Here is an 18,260-nt window from a genome sequence, read left to right on the forward strand (position 1 = left end):
TAGAGTCATAGAGTTATACAGCACAGAAACAGGCCCTTCAGCCCATCGTGTCTGTGCCAGCCATCCAGCACTCAACTATTCTAATCCCATATTCCTGCACTTGGCCCGTAGCCTTGTATGCTATGGCATTTCAAGTGATCATCTTAATACTTTTTAAATGTTGTGAGGGTTCCTGCCTCCTCAACCTCGTCAGGCTGCGCGTTCCAGATTCCAACCACCCGCTTGGTGAAAAAAATTTTCTCAAATCCCCCTAAACCTCCTGCCCCTTGCCTTAAATCTATGTCCACTGGTTATTAACCCCTCCGCTAAGGGAAAAAGTTTCTTCCTATCTAACCTATCAATGCCCCTCATAATCTTGTATACTTCAATCATGTCCCCCCTCAGCCTTCTCTGCTCCTAGGTGTCCAACGTTTTCACTGACTGGTATTTTCACATAAATGGATTAAAATATGTTACAGAAAATCACATAATGTTGAGCCATCAGTGCTTCTACAATATTGTCGACACTTGTTTTATTTATACTATACCAATAATTCTTCATAATCCCAATTTATCATAATTTTTAAGCATTTCAATGTTAAATTTTCACAGTAGTTTTACAGGGATAAATCCCAAATTTGAATTTTAATCCAAAATGGGTTATTTTAGGTTTATTTGGAAACTCCAAATTCTGACACAGTTTAGATAACACAGATGGCCCATCCCTTTAAGAATATTTGATGCTGTACATGTGCAGTGAGACAATGCTTATGGACATGGCTGCTGTAACATTGACACTAACACACCAAAAGTAAATGTGCCTTATTGTGTTTTGCTTGTGGTAATTGTGATTAGTAAGAAGCTGTGTCAATTTTTAAAAAGGAAAAGTGACATTAATTTTTATTTTATTTAATCTGTCTGATTTCTGTGGTGGTTTATTGGCAATTTGTTGATAACTGTTTGTTTTCTTAGTGGTTTATGAGGAAGGGTATCTATCTGTGTTGTCCCCTTTGCCTTTGCTCTGAGGACTATTTACCCAGGTGTCCAATCTCATCATTGACTAAGGAAGAACTCTGCGTATTTATCTTATTTTCGTATTTATCTTTGAAATACAAAGCAAGCTGAAATTTTTAGTGACATCTCAATTCATCCAAACAATCATTTTTAAATACATGCAACATACATTGAATGCATAGCTTGTGAAAAATATATCACTAAATTAAACTAGCCTGATGGGTTTGAGTGTTAGAAGTAAAAATCAGTTTAAGATTTTATCATTTCTAAATGGCCTAGTTCACCATTAAGCTTTTGTCGTGTTTTTTATTGCATTTTTACCAGGTTCTGAGACATACATTAAAAATCAACTACAGCCAGTAAAAAGAAAATTCATAAGCAAGGGATAAATATATAGACAATAGAAGAACAAGTTTTGTGTTGGTGAATTTGAATTGGTGTCACCATGTGAAGCTTTGTGGTAAGAATTACTTTCATTATGTCGTAGAATGCATATTGGGCTGAATTTTCAGGGCACCCCGAAGTCAGGAATGAAGGTGAGGTGGCACCGAAAATACCAGTGCCAGTGGTAAAATACCAGTGTCAATTTCAAGGCGCCGATCATCGTGCCAGCAATTATCAGCAGGGTGGGTGTTGAGGGCGTGTCAGGAATCCAGCTCTCCTCCCAATTAAGGCCAATTAACACTGTTGAAAACCTTGTTAAGAGCCTGGCAGGCGTTCAAATTCAAATTTCTAATGGCCGGACAGATTATCTGCATCCTTAGAAACAATTTGTCTGAATGCAGGTGGGTAATGAGTGGGGAGCCAGCCATGGCTGCCCCAGGGCATCATTCCGGCCACATAAGAGGATCAGCAGGGCAAAGGGGGACTGGGCACATGGTAAGGGGGTGTCCTTGGCACTGGAAAGAGGGCAGAAAGAGAGGGCAATCAGTGCCTAGGCTTTGTACAGGGTCGCCATCCCCTGGCATCACAGGGGCAAAAGAGCAGGGAGCTAGGCTGCCAAAGACAGTGGTGGGGGGGAAAACCACCTGCCCAGAAGGAACACTGCAGCTGGCAAAGGGAGCACGACTGTCAGATTTTGGGCTCAATGACAATGAGTGGCAACACCTTTCACAGGAAGGGCAGTACCCTGGACATCAGGAGAGGAAAGGAAGGCAATAGAGGCTAAGCCCTCAACACAGGATTGACCACCAAAGACAGAGCTACCTGGAGATAACAGAGACCCAGTGCTGCAGGAGACTGCGACTCTCCAGGCAGATGGTCACAGACATCTGTGCCCTCGTCTCTTGCATCAATGGTTGGCAAGCTCTGCCAGTGGCTGTCAAAATCACTGTAGCCATGAACATTTTTGCTTCTGGGTCCTTCCAAGATTAGCTGCAGACCTTATTGCATCTCAGAAATGGCTGCACACCACTGCATCTTGCTGGTCACTGATGCCCTCTTCGCCAAAGCTGGGCAGCACATTCATTTAATGACAGAGATGGCCTTGCAGGGACAGAGGGCATTGGATTTCACCTCCATCGCTGGATTTCCTGAGGTGTAGGGTATCATTAATTGCAACTATGTAGCCAGCAAGGCACCTAGTGACCAGCCAGTAAGATCCATCAACAGGAAGGGTGTCCACTCCCTCAACGTTCAGCTGGTCTGCGACTGCAACAAGAGCTTCCTCCATGTGTGCGCTCACTTTTCTGGCAGCTGCCATGACTCCTTCATCCTCCGCCAGTCCAGGCTGCCTCAGATCATTACTCCAATCCCCAAAGTGCATGGATGGATCCAAGGAGACAAGGGAAATCCCTTGAAGAGATGGCTACTGACCTCTCTACGAGAGGCACAAAGGCGAAACAACCAATGCCACCCGCTCAGCAGGACCACCATTGAGCAGGCCATTGGGCTTCTGAAGATGCGATTCCGGTGCCTGGACCAGTCGGGTGGTGTCTCCAATACCCTCCTGCGAGGGTCTCGGTCATTGTGGAGGTCTGCTGCACACTGCGTAACATGGCCCTCCAGAGAGGTGAAGACCTTGGCGATGGTGAGGCCCTGGAAGGAGACAGCTTATTGGGGGAGGAGCACGAGGTAAGAGACAGGAGAAATTGGAGGTGGAAGGAGATGGTGCTGAACAGAGAGGTGCTGCACAAAGAGACGGCCTCCTCCTGACACCCTCTGGGAGGAGTATCTCCCTCTTTTCCCTCATGGCCTCCAGCATTAGATCCAGGTGGGCGTCGATGAAGTTAGGTTCTGCCCTGCTCCAAGTGGAAGGCCTGCAGCCTGTGACATCTTCCTTCCCACTGGTGCAGTGGAAGGCTTGGGCACAAATTGCAGCTCTCTTCCCTCAGGACAACCAGCGGCCTCAGTGATGGCGGCCGTGGGATGTATAATTGAGTCCCACGCTCCATCTGACTGACCCCTGTCTCCATATCAGTTAAGGGCTCAACCCCCCTGAAAATCTGAACTTTAATCCGTGTCTCACCAGAGGCAGCTTTCTGACCCAAAAACAGGCTCGGCTGTTTCCCACCTCCGTGACAAAAATTCAGAAGGAGTCAAGTTGACTTGAACAACTTTTACCCCCGCTCTCAAACCATTTAATCTCAAATAACTGAATTTAGAAGTCCTCTGAGCCGCAGTGCATATCGTACCCGGACATCCTTGTTGTGGTGAGTATTTACATACACATAGAAACACGTGTCTTTGTCTGCTGACCTCAGTGTTTCTAAAGTCAATTTTCTATCTTGAAGATGATTAAAAACCTAAGCATAAGGAAAAGCTGTGAAATTGCAAAGAAAAATGAATCCATGTAAAATATGGGCCCCAGACAGCAATTAAGTTTTGTCTTTATTAACATATTCTTATTCAGTATATTTTCCATTGTTTTAGTCTATTGAATAAAGTATTGAATAAAAGTGTGCACTGGTGATTTTTTAAACATTCATTGCTACATTAACAGAATGCAGACTGTAAGAGCTCCAGGTTCAATCTATAGGCTATGCTGGATTATAGATTTTAGCTGGTATAGTAGTAAAGCACCTACTTACCTCAGCAGCATTACGGTGGGGAGAGGAAAATCATCAGCGAAGGATTTGAATTCTGATCATTAGCCAGTGATGTGTAGATGTGTGGATGTCAGGTCCCCACTTTTACCCCTTGGTAGAGCATAATCCAGGTTCATCCTGGCCTTCAGGACATTGAGTGAGAGGGAGACTGGGGCTGAGGTAACTACTGGCATGAGTAAATCTACCCCTCGGTGCTGTCTTCCAGCATCAGGGGTCATGATTATAGAGAAGAGCTAACCAGCAAGATTCTGTGCAGATCGTTCCCTCATTAGTCCTGCCTTACACCTTGAATCTACTATTGGAGGCCAAAGATTTTCAGCCCCTCATTGTCTAGATTCATACAAGGGTGAGGTAGGAGAGAGCACCTGGTGCCAAAGGGTCCATACACCAGCATGAGGCATGATTTAAGGAGCAGGAGAAAAATCTGGAGGGGAAAAAAGTAATCTGAAGATTTCTCCAGTGCACCTCTGCTTTTCCTGGTGACAACTGTTTAATTTTATAGGGGATGGTGCCGAGCAGCAGTGATCATTGCAGGCCACAAAGCATGAGTGTCTTCTATGGCTGGCAATAATGAACATCAGCATGATGCAAAATGATGTTCTCTTACTTAGTGCCTGTGACCCATTGTTGGTGTCAAAAGTGCATATGAAACAGTTCACCTAAACAAATAATACTAAACCAAAAGAAATTACTTAATTACAGATTTATAATGTCTCAGATTTACTATCATCATAGCAATCTATTTAGAAACTGGCTTGGATAAAAAATTTCTGATTAAGTGTTTGAGACATCAGAGCAGTGATGTCTTCTGTCACGCGGCATCTTCAAATCTGGATCTTCTAGATGATTTTATTGTATTTATTCTCCCTCCTGCCTCTCCAGTCTTCTCTCAGGTTACACACACTGTTCCCTGCTGGAAATGGGGTTCAAAGATCATTTGTCCCATCGCTCTGCCATTGCACTACTGAGCCAGCTGCTGGGGTTTACTCAGCTTCCATTTCTTGCCCTCTTCTCGAGGCAGGAATTACCTGGCCTTTGCTTGGTATCTCATTCTGAGTCACCAGCACATGGCTGAGCTTGGAAAGGCACAGTGCATGAATTGGTGAGCATGCACCATATCCTGTAAATCCATGGAGTACAGTAGCAGAGCACTAACCCATTGTATCATATTCGTACTTGAGTTTAATGCTAAACACCATAAAGTACAACTGGAAAAAGTATTAAAAGGTAATTGCAAAGTGTCTTTTAAATGAGGTAAAAGCCTCTTGTGTAAATGGCACCAGACTTTCCTTTTCAGTTACACTGTTAAACTGGATAACCTGGACAAACAGGGAAGAAAAGTTGGGCAGGGAGCCACTCAGCCAGCTCCCCATCAAACTTCTGAGAGTTGCCATCGGAACTGACATCAAATATATATAGACAGGTTTATGTTAATAAAATATAAATGATTAGATAACATCATACAACATATATCCCACCATTAATGCTTTGACAATGCTGGGCTCAATTAACACCTGGCATTTGATGCTGCTGTAACCCGCAGGGGCTGCTTTGACTAAAGCTGCTGATCACAGTCACAGCGGCAAATTTAAAATCTAAAGCTAAGAATATATTTTTACGATCTTCAGCTGATATCCTGGCCATGCTGCAATTCCCTTCTACCCCAGCTGAAGTGGGTGCCCCAACAATGCTGTACGTGATCTTGGTGACCTCTTACATACCCTGACCCTGAGGTCAGTGGCATAGGGAAGGGGTAGGCAGAATTTGATTTTCTAGTGGGCCTTGAAGTGGACATCCAGTGATCCTGCCCAGAGCAGGGGGAGCCTTAATGAAATAAGTAAAATGGCGTCCTGTACCATTTTTAGATCAAACCACAATTTTCAAGCACCAATGGGTGGAGTGTGTGCTCTGCTACTTTGTCAAAGATTCTGGACTTAGAGGGATCTAACCAGCTGTCCTTAAAGGGACTGCTGTAGACTGCTTTGAAAGTGGCAGCAAGCAATGCCATTCAATGCTCCTCCTGGCCCGATTAGAATGTTCCCACAGGTACCAGTTGTTCAGTAGCCATCCCTGAGATTATCTAGCAGCCTCCTTTAAGGAAATATATCCAGTTAAGCTCCACATAGCAGCTGCTGGATTTCCCACCTCCCCCACCCTACTGACCTGCTCACAAAACAATGCGGATGAGGCTCAACCATGAGATGGTTTAGACCTCCCTCTGGTGCCATTGGGTGAGTGGTGCGATCACGCAGTCCACAGCTTGCCTGGTGCAGACTCAATCCTGAAATCAGTCCCACTGTCAAGTTTCTCACATAAGTAAAGGTGAGTGATAAGATACTGTATTGTGACTGGTGCTGGTGAAATACCCCAGCAAGAGACATTGGATTCATGTGAGGAAGAGAGAAAATTGGCAAAGAAAATAAAAACAATGAACTTAATAGATTCTCAGGCTGCCTTAAAAATGGCCTGACCTCATATTAGATCAGGTGTCTTTCATGCGATCTTGGGGAACAGGATATCGGTTCCTGAAAATGGTCCTCATTGTGTTCACTTTATGGGTGTAAAATAGGTGCAATGAAATCCAATTTCTAGGCTGAAGAATTTTCATTATTTTTCAAGTGCTTAATCGTTTGAACTGATGGACTATTTTCTGATCAATATTTCCAGTGTAGAAATTCTGTTTTTGTATTCACCAGTCCATTCACTTTAATGGTGAGAAAATAACAGGCTGGCTAGCACAGAAGCAGAATTTCTATTCCCTAGTTTCATTATACTGCAGCATTGCTACTGTGCACCTCCATGAGTTGGATTAAACATTTGCTATTTTTAAAAATGTAGTTCAATTTTCTGTGTCCACCATTTTAGTAACGGACAAATATTGATTAAAGAGATTGCAGGACAGCAATGAAGGGCATTATACAAAATGCCCTGGTATGGACAGGAGTCTCTGTAAAGACTCCAGTGTTGAGAAACATAACAGTGCTTTCATTAGCAGGGTTTTTAGCACAGTAAGATTATTCTTACAAAATTTCATGTAAAATCAAAGGAGTAGACAAACTCTGGAAGCATATGAAATTCAGATTTTCAGAATGATCTCTTCCAAATAAAATTGCTATGAACAATTTAATAACTGAAGCTGTAGTCCAAATTTGGTTAGGATTTTTCCATGTTCAAGTGCTTGTTTCTCAGAATTTCTTTTCTAACGTTGCAAAGATCATCATTGCAAAAATGTAAGGGTAAATTGTATATGGCTCTGCTCCCAATGCAGAGCCTTGACAGGAGAGCACACCAGAGAATCCAGCATAGAAATTTATGTGCCCAATTCATGGCATTCCCAAATTTCTGATAATAAATATTAATCACCAGAAAATTGGGAGTGACACAAATCAGATGTGTTACTCTGCATGCCCAATACTCTAATCTGTACACAGCTTCTCTAAATTTACCCTGTAATTCTCTGTTCTTGCTAAATGTATTTTTTTGTTGCAGTTTTTGTTATTCAGTTTTGTTCTAAACAGTTGTGATTCAAATGGAGATTTTTTGGACTCACAGCTGGCAGAAGCTCAGAATCATTTTCAGAATTGTTTATTTTTTATAGTTATGTCTTGAAAATATATCTTTAGTTCCAGCACAGTTCAAATTCTTTAATATCATTCTGGACAAATATTCTACTTGACTAACATTTGAAAAATATAAAACCCCAATTTTAACCCTGTCCGTTCAGCAGGAATGATGCGGGTGGGTGGGCTAAAATGGCAACCAGGTGGAACACGCAGTGCTCCAGCAATGTTCCTTTCCCTGTGATTTTAATAAAAGCTTCTGGCAAGCAGCATCGGGCCAGAAGAGGCCCAGGTAAGTAAGAATTTGTTTTTTTTTTCATTTTAAAAAGGCTTCTAATGGCCCAAGGGGGCCAAGAGTTCTCCTCCTGATCCAGTAAGGTAATGTTGGGCTTCCTTTGCCTTGGGCTTTCTCCCCACAACCTCTTTGGGCTGCAGTCAGCCCAGAACTCCATTACTGCATGATTTAACCTGTCGGGTACCATTTCCTTTGGTCCTCAGTTGCGTCCAGTTCTTGCCCAAATTCCACTCGCACCTGCCAATGCCCCTGCTGGTTTAGGGTGGGGAAACAGATCTGAACTATCTAATTGAAGCTGAAGAGTCTGTGGGGATGGCCCTCCCACCCATACTCAGTCTGCTTTGAATGTGCCCCAAGTAAAAATCATGTTTATATATTTCAAACTTCTAATTTCACTGCCTGTACCTCCTGCAACCAGACAGTCCTCCCCAACCAAGAGAAAAAATAATTAGCCTTGATTCCATAAGTATCGCCATTTCCACACTAGATAGAATAATTCTTCCTTCCTTCCTGCCTGCCTGCCTGCCTTAACAGTAGGTTCTCTTAGTTCAATTGCTAGTTCTTTGCTTTTGGGCCTTTTAGACCCTGTAAGCACTAGCAAGTGCTCTGGTGGTATGATTTCCAACCAATTCGCCTGGTTTAGATGTTAAGATGTACTATTCCACTGTAGGCAGTATTTCTTTTGACTTCTCCTTCTCTCCTGTTGCCCTATGTCACATGTAATGACCTGGCCAAGACTGATCACTTGATGGCAGTGTGTCTGGGGAGTGGGTGGTGTGGGAGTAAACTTGGTCGAGAAGCCCAATGGTCATGAGGAGTGTAATTTTAACTTTCGACAATGGTATAGCATGGCCACTATCGGAGCAGCTGTCCATTATACACCCCATCCAATATTCCTTTCATTAAAGTCAATTGAAAGGCCAGTTGAGTGGTTGTATAATGTGTGGCTGATCCACTATCACCTAGAAGCTCAAGTGTCAGTCTGAGAATAATGTGTCAATGTGGAATGCTATTACACAATCCATTTCACTAACATTTTAATTTTGTTTTAGCTGTAGCAACTTATCATATTGACATAAATTCCAGCATAGACATAGGAGATTTTAAAATATGCACCCATTATATATCAATTTTGCAAATATCCCTTTATTATACAAAACACTGCAAATATCTTGCAGAGAATAAAACTGATTCTGACAGAACAGCATTAAAAGCATAATGAAAAACTCACAGTGTTGTACTATGTAACCTTTCAGAACTGCTCTGTATAATCTCATTCATATCATGCTTTTGAGTGCGTTTGTTAAAAGTATAAATATATATAAGAACATGCATTGGACTCACTGAAACAATCATCTAAAAGAATGTCAGTGACATATTTATCAATCTAACAATGACATTTTTGGCTTGTAGCCCAAAACAAATTTATGGTTTAACCCTTGTTCTTCAAAATATAAATCTGACCTCCAAATGTTTTCTGTTAGAATGAAAATTATTGGTCTGATGAGTGATGATGGCTTGCTTTAGAGAAACGATTGCAAAGTAATTTCAGTGGCTAAACCCATTTTTATAATATGGAAAAGCAACTGAGGAACAGTATGAGGAAACCTGAAGATACATCTGCTATCAGTGATTCAGTCTCATATTATTAGCATGTTGTTTTTCATAACTTCTACAGCACAGAGATACCTTTGCTTCAGAAAGTTAGTGTCTGAATAGGAGATTTATGGACAGATTAGAGGGTAGGAAGATCCTATTTTATAGTTTAGTTGATGTATATCACATTATTATGTACTAGCCAGTAATAGAGCAAGCTTCCTATTGTTAAAAACATCTTTAAAGAAAATTGTTTGGTAAAAATGAGGTGGGATAACTTTAATCATGTCAACTGATGGGGCTAAATGTCATTACGTCACATGTCCACGATGCCACTGTGATAATGATACGGGCCTGTTGCACCTCCTTTCTCTTCCTGGTGACAAAGACAGTGAGTATCCCTTTAAATGTTAATAAGTCAAGAAGATTATTTGTGCTTTTTTCATTCTTGGTTTATAATGTAAAATAATACACTGAATTTCACAGCGTTCACATTCTTTTCAAACATTATTCCCTGCTCCCTGTGATGGCTTTGTTTTGATATACATAGAACAACTGAACACCTTCTCGTTTCCAAAGAGGAAAACTTGCAAAGACAGTATTAAAAACATTAAGAACCTTCTTGAAATTTAATATGATCACTTTAAAACCACAGATGTTAAATAATAATTTGACTGTCTCTTACCTCTGTGAGTTAGTGATATGAGCTGCTGGATGGCTGTGATCAGGGAACTCTGGAGTGCTGTACAGTTTTCCTCTGAATGGCACAAAGTTTATTGGAATGAACGGAGTGGGTGGGGAAAAGCCAAACTTTAAGAGGCGTGGTTTGTGTTGACACAGACTGATTTATTGGATAAAATTCAGATGTCTACTCCCAGCTGTGGTTCAGGCACCAAAAATGTCAAAATCAGCTGTCGTTATGACCTCACTCCCCAACCTCTTACCCACCACCCCGCAGCCCCTGCCCAAAAGAAACTTTCAGTTCTTCATGAGTATTTCAGTTGAAATGATTGCCAAAATTATTGTTTTCCGTACTTTTACAAAGTTAGTGTAGTAGTGTATGTTGCTGTATGTACAATCAATGTTACAGGAAGGGACAGACTGCGCCTCAGTGCTTCCCAGTTCCAGTCTCTGATTTTAACTGGCATTGTTTTGGGGGATCAGGCTGTTTATACAACTCCAGCTCTTGAAAATGGGGGTTGTTTTGCTTTAGCTTTATTTTATTCAAATATTAGGGAAAATAACTCACCCTTATCTTCTATATTTCGATCAAACATTCTTTCCACAGACTATGTGGTGTACTGTGGGAAAGGGCTATCTTGCCTTGAGATTAGATCCTCACCTTGCCTGTCACTTTCCACACAAAATTAATTCTGAATTTCTGGAATCTAATGTTGGGGCTGTATTCCATAAGTGAGCAGGATTAGTTCACAGGAGTCAATGACAAACATATTCTTTTCCCCCCTTAATCTTTGACCCATTTGTTGTGAAGTCAAGTGGCAGCTCTCCACTACTTCGTTCCGTGACCATTGTTTATGTGTGAGTCCAGATCATGAATGTCAAAAGGATATTCAACTAGACAGGATCAGAGCCAAGCTCAATCTTAGCTTCACTCATTCACTTTCTAGCAGGGTCCACTGGCAAACAACTAGGAGCAAGAACCCTAGATGATCTTTGAGAAATTAATTACTCTTAGGAAAGTAGCACAGCAGCAAAGGATCAGATCAGGGTTAAAATTTGTCTCTTCAGTCATTTAGGTCAGAGTGACTTCACCATTCTTCTCCGCCCAGCTTCCCCTCCCCATCCCATCCCAATGAAGGGGATAAGGGGCTGCTCTGAGATTCTGGTGCCACCATGAGATGTACACTCTGTATCACCATAAATCACATTGGTGCCTGCCCCTTTTATGCAAATAACCTTGCCCTTGGGATTTTGGAAATGGTCATCCCTGGGCAGGACTGGCAGTGGAAGCCCTGCTAGTGTATTTCCGACAGCACAGCTGCCATGCCAGAATTTTTATGCTGACATATTTGATAATATTGATATTAAATTATATATGATCAAATTATATAACTACTAAAGGAAAACTGACATATTGACACCAAAATAATATTCAAAAAACTGTGTGTATGGGGTGGATTTTATGGGTGGATCTCGGCAACAAACACAAAAATTGATGACCTGCATGCGCAGGCTGTACGCCAAAGAATTGCCGTGATCTCCCACGCAGCGGCTCATTTAAATAACCAGAGCTGCCTGCCCCACCCAATCACGTGGAGGTAGCGGGCTGTCAGTCCCCGGCAATGGCGTCAGCTGCCAATGTGCAGGCGGTGCCGCCATTCTTAAAGGCAGGCAGCCCTGCCGGTCAATTTGAATTTTTAAAGCAGTATCCCCCCAAAAATGTATACAATAAATTTCTAATGCCCCTTTCCCACCCCCCAATAATAATTACATTAACTATTTGCCCTTTCCCCTCAAAACACTTACAGTTTAAATCTGACCTTTCCCCCCAAATTGCACAAACTTTAAAGTTCACCCCATCCCGTCATCCCCTGCACCCATTACCTCTATTTGACCCCATATCCCGCCCCCCCCCGTGTTCTGAAAATCTTAACTCCTCCCCCCTCCCCACCAGTGTCACACTGGCTTTCCCCAGACAGGGAGTTGAAGGCCTGGGACTGCCAGCTGCCACTCCGAAGATCGCAGCGGATCTGGAAGCTTTAAGGTAAGTTTATTTAAATTTATGCATGTCAGTAATTTAAATATTTAAATCCAGGTCCTGTTGCCCAGTGACGGGGTGTCTGCCATGGAAACTTGCCGCTACCGGGAGGATTGGGCCGGGTCCTCCTGGCGTTGGCCTTTGTGGCGGAACCTCCGCCGGAACAATCTTCAACCCTCCCCAGCAACCCCCCCAACCCCGGCCATGGAGCTCAATGTTGTCGGCTTAGTAAAATCCAGCCCTATATGTGCATAAATCACTGAAGGTGTCAGGACAAGTTGAGAGAGTGGTTAATAGAGCATATAGCATCCTAGGCTTCATTAATAGGGGCATAGAGTACAAAAGCAAGGAAGTTATGTTAAACGTGTTTAGAACACTGATTCAGCCTCTGCTGGAGTATTGTGTCCAATTCTGGGCATCACACTTTAGGAAAGATGTGAAAACATTCGAAAGAGTGCAGAAAAGGTTCACAAGAATTGTTCCAGGGATGAGGAACTTCAGCTACATGGACAGATTGGAAAAGTAGTGATTGTTTTCTTTGGAGATGAGAAGGTTGCGAGGAGATTTGATTGAGGTATTCAAAATTATGAAGGGTCTGAACAGGGTAGATAGGGAAAAACTGTTCCAATTAATGGAGGGATTGAGATCAAGAGGGCACAGACCTAAGGTAATTGGCAAAAGAAGCAACAGCAGCATAAGGAAAAACATTTACACGCAGTGGTTAGGATCTGGAATGCATGACCTGACAGTGTGGTGGAGGCAGGTTCAATCGAAGTATTCAAAAGGAAATTGGATTGTTATCAGAGTGAGAAGGCGGGAGAGTGGTACTAGGTAAACTGCTCTTTTGGAGAGCTGGCGCAGACACGACGGGCCGAATAGCCTCTTTCTGTGCTGTAACAATTCTGGGATTCTGTGAAAATAAAGCCAAAGTTGAGTAATTACCATGGAAATTTATGTATAGATATAAAAGTAGACAATACAAAGGCTCACGTTTAACCTGATTGATCTACAATCCTGTCTTCTGTTTTTGGCTAACTGTTTACTTATTTATTTTAAACAGATTAATGCTTGCATGAAAATGGTACACCTGTAATGTAGTATGTGTGGATTAAGAAGTTGTATGCCAATTTATATGGCATGAATTTCTATCCAACAGTCATCATTTGGGCACCTATCGTTATGCTGATTCCATTCCAATTACCTCCATGTTCTGCATCCTTGCCCAACTCCACCCTAAATGCAGTAGTCAGAACATCTTTATCTTTCTCCTATCCTTTCAAATCAACACTGCAATCAGCTGCCCATAAGCCTGCCACAAATGACAGCAGAGAGATGACCATTTCTTTTCTATGATTCATGAGGGCCATAATCCCAGAGCCTTTGGCTGGAGAAGTCAGTATAGGCCAACTAACCTCCACAAGGTCACAGTTTTAGAATCATCGAGGGCAATTTTCAACTGCCAGCTGCCCATTTCTTGCCTGGAGAACGGGTGGCTTGCAATTGACAATTGAGGGAGTCCACTGGTCATCCCATTGATGTCCAAAATGGGCCTGTTAATGTGCGAGTATTCCACCTGTCTGAAGTAGGTGGAAGGCATGCAAATTAGGATCCTAGGATCCGGATTCCAATTTTCAAGTACAAGTGGCTGGAGTGCATGTTGCACTCTTCTACTGATTTTAATCAGGCATTCATCAATCTAACCAACATTAGTACTGGCATAATAATAAAAGCAAAATACTGCGGATGCTGGAAATCTGAAATAAAAACAAGAAATGCTGGAACCACTCAGCAGGTCTGGCAGCATCTGTGAAAAGAGAAGCAGAGTTAATGTTTCGGGTCAGTGACCCTTCTTCGGAACTGGCATATCCAGGGCAAGCCAAATTTCTGAACCTTCTGCTTCACTTTCGTTGGACTTACAACAACAGTCTAATAGAAGGAGCATGGATTTTTAGCCCCCAAACATTTTAATAGACAGTCTTCCTCTACCCAACAAAATGCATTGTTAAGCCTAACGGAGAAGTGACTGAACATCTCTGTTGCCCACTAATCCTCCTGTTGCATGAGTTTAATTGCCTTCAGCAGCTGACATTGAAATTACCTCATGAGATCATCTGATTTATTATAATCAACAATTGCATAGTAACCAAGTCTTTTTAAGTTTATTATATACATATTTTTGGGGTCTGTATGCTATTGCAGATAAATGATGTCCAAGGATTCAAATACACAATGTTATTTGACCGTCAAGACAAGGGGAAAAAATTAATCTGGCCCTATGCACATCACCTTTCAATTCTATTTCAATTCCAAATACCAAATGTCAGTTAAAAGGAGTATGCCCAACAGTGCACTGTGTAATCACTCAGCATTTTATTGGTCTGTAAGGCTATTCCACAGACTTCTGGAGGGGTGTATTTAAATTTTTTTAAGGCGTTTTTAGAAGCATTAGAAGCAAGAAATTCAGTTAGTAAACTGAAAATGCCAGAAGAAAAATATTGTGAAGTTATGTGTGAGCTCCCCCATTGAAATCTTCATATTTGTGGTTTTTAGAAGAAGAGTAGAACTAACAGAAAGTGCTGGTCTGGTCAGGCTCCAGCAGATCACCCTGCTTCACACTGGATTCGAAGGCAAGAGTACATTTTTCAGAAGAGCAATGCCTACAGAGACCACAGTTTACAACGAATGCTGTGACAAGAGTTTATGCTACATGCTGCAATCAGACCCACAGATCTGACTACCAGTGGTTGTTAAGGTTACCATTGTCGTCAACTTTAATGCTATGGGATTATTTCAGGCATCCACAATCTTCTGTCCATAGATGTGTAAAGCAAGTGACTGATTCCTTGTTTGCTTGAGTAAATGAGTTTATCTTCTTCCCCATGGACAATTGACAACGATGTTTTATACAGTGACAGAATTGATGAATGTCTTGGTGGGGGGGAGGGGGGGGGAAGGTGGAGGGTGGAGGATGTTATAGATTGCAATCATGTGACTCTTGCTGCCTTGCACATACCACTGTCTGCGTCAATCGGAACGGATTCCATTCTCTGTGTTCAGCTCATTTGGAACTTTCAGCACTGAATTATGCACGTGAATCACAGAGAGCTCTCACAATGCCTTTTCACTACCTTAAAATAGTGAAAAGATGCTGGATTCAATTAGTAGACAAGCACATGATGAGATTATATATTTTTTTTAAGTACTTTAAAAAATATCATGCTGGAGGTAGCCTCGATCGTTGGAGCCTGTCTTGGAGAATCACTTTCAGTAGAAACTCACTGTTATTTTATGAGCCACAGATAGGGCTAAATTTTCTTTTCCTGCCACCGTGAAATGAATGGCAGCCTGCATGCACAAGCTGCACGCCACCGTGATCGAGAGCATGGCGACTCATTTAAATATGCGGGGCGGGCCGCCCGCCCAATCACATGGTGAGATCGGGCTCTGAGGCGTCAGCTGCCTCTTTGCAGGAGCCGGCACATTTTTAAAGGGCTGCCGGACCTGCACAGGTGAACCCCGTACCCCCAACCCCCCCGGCAACTACACTGCAAATACCTTTCTGACCCAGACCCCCCTCTACACAATGAAAATAAATGGCTGCCCCATTCCCCCTCCCAAAAAAAACTTACATTGAAGATTTGACCTCTCCCCCTGCAACTGCACAAAGTGCAGAGGTTACTCCTTCCCCCTCAACAGTAGAATTGCAAAGTTGACCCCGTTTCCCACTCCCCATCCCCTCCCCCACTTGACTAAAAATCTTAAGTACTCCCCTTCCCCACCTCGGTGGCGCCAGATTTCCTTAGATGGAAAGGTGAAGGCGCGTGAGCATTACCCGTCACACGGAAGATCCCAGACAGCCAATAAGATTGCGGGGAATTGTAAGTAAATTTATTCATGAGGTTTGTTTAAATATTTAAAGTCAGATTCCATCATCGAGCAGCAGGGCGGGGGAGGGTAGGGTGGGGTGGGGAGGTGGGGGGCGCCACAGAGCCTTACCGCTGCTGGGAAGATCGAGCTCGAAATCCCACCGTCATGCTCCGTGGCCGATTGTTGCCGCTGTGATCTTCCGACCCCGCCTCCGCCACGGAGCCCGATACAGGGAGCTCAACAAAATTCAGCCCATAGTGTCAGTACCATCGGCCCAGATTTTTATTTAAATGCGAGGGCGGGAACAGAGGTGGGTAGACGCTGAAACCCGCCTCTCAGGTTGGCATGTGGGTTTCCCAATGCAAAACCGAAATGCTCAAAGTTTAAAAGGCTCCAAGGAGAGTGGGAAGAGGTAATCTCCCCAAAATGTATAAATGGCTGGTTATAGCTGTTAATGAGTTTACTGTCAGCTCATTCAGGCCAAGTTTGAAATTTTCTTATGAAGGCACTGGATCCACGCAGGATCTCAACCACAATTGGGGGAGAAGGCATTAACACAGTGGGGAGCAAGTCAGGATGGCAGGACAGCAGCAAAAGGCACCATTGAAGAGGGAAGGCTCAGAGAAGGCCCGCATTCACAGGCAACAGCGTCAGGAGAATTATCTGTAATATCTCTTCGCTCTGAGCAAGGACATTTTGGGGGGTAGGGGGGGGGGGTGCCTTTGCAGGGTAGACAGGTCCTTCTACATACAGGCTTCGCAGGTTCATAAGAAGGGGGGGTTCGGAAAGACTCCGCATTCCGAATGAAAGGAAGGAAGGACATAACAGGAAATGGGATTAAGCTACTCCGAGAGAGGGTCAACTAGCGATCAGGAGAAACATATGCAGGAGCGGAGACAGACCCCTGGGCAAAAGGGATGCTGGGTTGAGGAACAAGGGACAGGAGGCAATGAAGGTGATACCCTCAGCAGAGGTTTTTTATTAATTCAATCGTGGGATGTGGGCATCACTGGCTAGGCCACCATTTATTGCCCATCCTTAATTGCCCTTGAGAAGGTGGTGGTGAGCTGCTTTCTTGAATCGTTGCAGTCCTTGCGGTGTAGGTACGCCAATAGTGCTGTTAAGAAGGGAGTTCCAGTATTTTGAACCAATGACAGTGAAGGAACGGCGATATAATTCCAAGTCTGGATGGTGTGTAGCTTGGAAGGGAACTTACAGGTGATGGTGCTCCCATGCATCTGCTGCCCTTATCCTAGGTAATAGAGGTCGTGGGTTTGGAAGGTGCTGTCGAAGGAGACTTGGTGAGTTGCTGCAGTGCATCTTGTAGATGGTACACATTACTGCCACTGTGCGTCGGTGGTGAAGGGAGTGAATGTTGAAGGTTGTGGATGGTGTGCAAATCAAGCGGGACGCTTTATCCTGGATGGTGTTGAGCTTCTTGAGTGTTGTTTGAGCTGTACTCATCGAGGTAAGTGGAGAGTATTCCATCACACTCCTGACTTGTGTCTTGTTGATGGTGGACAGGCATTTGGGAGACAGGAAGTGAATTACTTGCTGCAGAATTCCTAGCCTCTGACCTTCTCTTGTAGCCACAGCACTTATATGCTACTCCAGTTCAGTTTCTGGTCAATATAAGATGGCCCACTTTTATACTGTCTGACTCTAGCCCCTGAAAACTGGTTTAAGCCAGTTATCTAATTAACAAGGTGCAGCTGCAAGCAGAGCCTGAGTGAACTCAGTGAACAGTCTTCTAAAGTTTTAAATTTAAAGGGTTTAGTCATGGCAGGAGAGCTTAAAGCCGTGGTTTGCTCCTCTTGCTGCATGTGGGACTCCGGGAACATTTCCAGTCCCCAGGACCAGCATGTGTGTAGGAAGCGTGTCCAGCTGCAGCTCCTGGAAGCTCGAGTTTCAGAGCTGGAACGGCGGCTGGATACACTGGAGCATCCGCGAGTCTGAGAGCATTGTGGATAGCACGGATAGAGAGGTGGTCACACTGCAGCTGAAGGGACTTGAGGAAGGAAGGAAATGGGTGACCACCAGGCAGTCCAAAAGAATCAGGCAGGTAGTTCAGGAGTCCCCTGGGGTCCCGCTTGCAAATCGGTATTCCATTTTGGAGGCTGATGAGGCTGGTTCCTCCAGGGAGTGCGGACAGAGCCAAGCTTCTGGCACCACAAGCAGCCTGT

General features: G+C 43.5%; 2 protein-coding genes across 13 annotated transcripts in view; one reads left to right on the forward strand and one right to left on the reverse strand.

The window, feature by feature from the left end:
* Positions 1 to 10,264, reverse strand: part of pln1 (phospholamban 1) — a 38,040-nt gene extending 27,776 nt beyond the window's left edge. For 2 of the 4 annotated variants that reach the window (XR_010971567.1, XM_068025487.1), the window contains exon 1: positions 10,177 to 10,264. The gene's annotated coding sequence lies outside the window, so the exon portion shown is untranslated. Of the gene's footprint in view, positions 1 to 9,806; positions 9,868 to 10,176 lie in introns of all 4 variants that reach the window. The other 2 variants (XM_068025491.1, XM_068025486.1) reach the window with 2 other exon arrangements.
* Positions 1 to 18,260, forward strand: part of cep85l (centrosomal protein 85, like) — a 380,598-nt gene that overhangs the window by 213,381 nt on the left and 148,957 nt on the right. The gene's annotated exons all lie outside the window — the stretch shown is intronic.

This window comes from Heterodontus francisci, chromosome 3, assembly GCF_036365525.1.
Source record: "Heterodontus francisci isolate sHetFra1 chromosome 3, sHetFra1.hap1, whole genome shotgun sequence".
In the NCBI taxonomy this organism is placed as follows: Eukaryota; Metazoa; Chordata; class Chondrichthyes; order Heterodontiformes; family Heterodontidae; genus Heterodontus; species Heterodontus francisci.